The sequence below is a fragment of the Cebus imitator genome, unplaced genomic scaffold, assembly GCF_001604975.1.
Source record: "Cebus imitator isolate Cc_AM_T3 unplaced genomic scaffold, Cebus_imitator-1.0 Scaffold61, whole genome shotgun sequence".
NCBI lineage: Eukaryota > Metazoa > Chordata > Mammalia > Primates > Cebidae > Cebus > Cebus imitator.
This window is the reverse complement of record NW_016107376.1, coordinates 3,638,652-3,639,968: the sequence shown is the minus strand read 5'-3', so window position 1 is coordinate 3,639,968 and position 1,317 is coordinate 3,638,652.

The window sequence follows — 1,317 nt, the reverse complement described above, 5'->3', positions numbered from 1 at the left end:
CTGGGACCATCCTTACATAGTTAATTTAAAAAATCTTGCTTTTTCTACTTAATCATGTTATGATTCTCTCTCTTTGCCCTTACTGTTTAACAATTTTTTTTTTTCTTGGAAACAGAGTCTTGCTCTATCACCCAGGCTGGAGTGCAGTGGCGCGATCTCAGCTCACTGCAACCTTCGTCTCCCGGGTTCAAGCAATTCTCCTGCCTCAGTCTCCCAAGTAGCTGGGATTACAGGTGCACGCTGCCACGCCCAGCTAATTTTTTTGTATTTTAGTAGAGACAGGGTTTCACCATGTTGCCCAAGCCAGTCTCGATCTCCTGAGCTCAGGCAATTCGCCTACCTCAGCCTCCCAAAGTGCTAGGATAACAGGTGTGAGCCACTGCACCAGGCTGTTGCTCAACAGTTTTTAATGTCATCGTAAAAGCTTCACGCAGATACACCATAATTCACCGAACCCTTCTTCCACTGACAGGCATCAGGCTTTTCTCCGTTTTTCTGCGTATACAATGGTATAATGGCAATTCCTAAACATTGCAGTTTGTGTGTATCTCTGATACTTTCCTTAGGATACATTTCTAGAAATTAAAATTCTAGGCCCAAGTACAGTTTTAAGGTTTTGCTACCTATTGTCAAACTGCTACGTCCTTTCTGGAGAGAAATGTGTATTCCCAATAGTAGTGTGTGAGAATGTTTATTTCATGTTAATCCTCTTGCGCTTCATACTGCTGTAATATTTGTACATTTCCCATTGTTACACATGGCTTATTTTTGCTCTGATTTGTGTACTTTTAAAATACATTACCAGTGAGTCTTTGATGACTGCTTCATGTTTCTTGGAGGTATTTCATTCCTGTATCTAGAGTTTTCATCTTTTGAAAAAAAATGACTCCTAAGAGCCCTGCATATTGTTGTATTTTTACTAATGCTTTCTTGCTGGTTTAATTTTAGGTTAAGTTTTTCTGATCCCACAACGGCAGAGACATTGTTCTCCCTCTTGCAATTTCACAAGTTAAAAAATCAACTAAAAAAATTCAGGCCGTCCTGGCACGGTGATTCATGATTACAACCCTAGCATTATGGGAGGCCAGGAGGGTGGATCACAAGGTCAGGAGTTCAAGACCAGCCTGGCCAACACAGTGATGCCACATCTCGACTAAAAATACAAAAATTAGCTGGGTGTGGTGGCGGGTGCCTGTAATTCCAGCTACCTGGGAGACTGAGGCAGGAGAATCGCTTGAACCTGGGAAGCGGAGGTTGCACTGGGCCAAGATGATGCCACTGTGCTCCAACCTGGGTGACAGAGCTAGACTCTGTCAA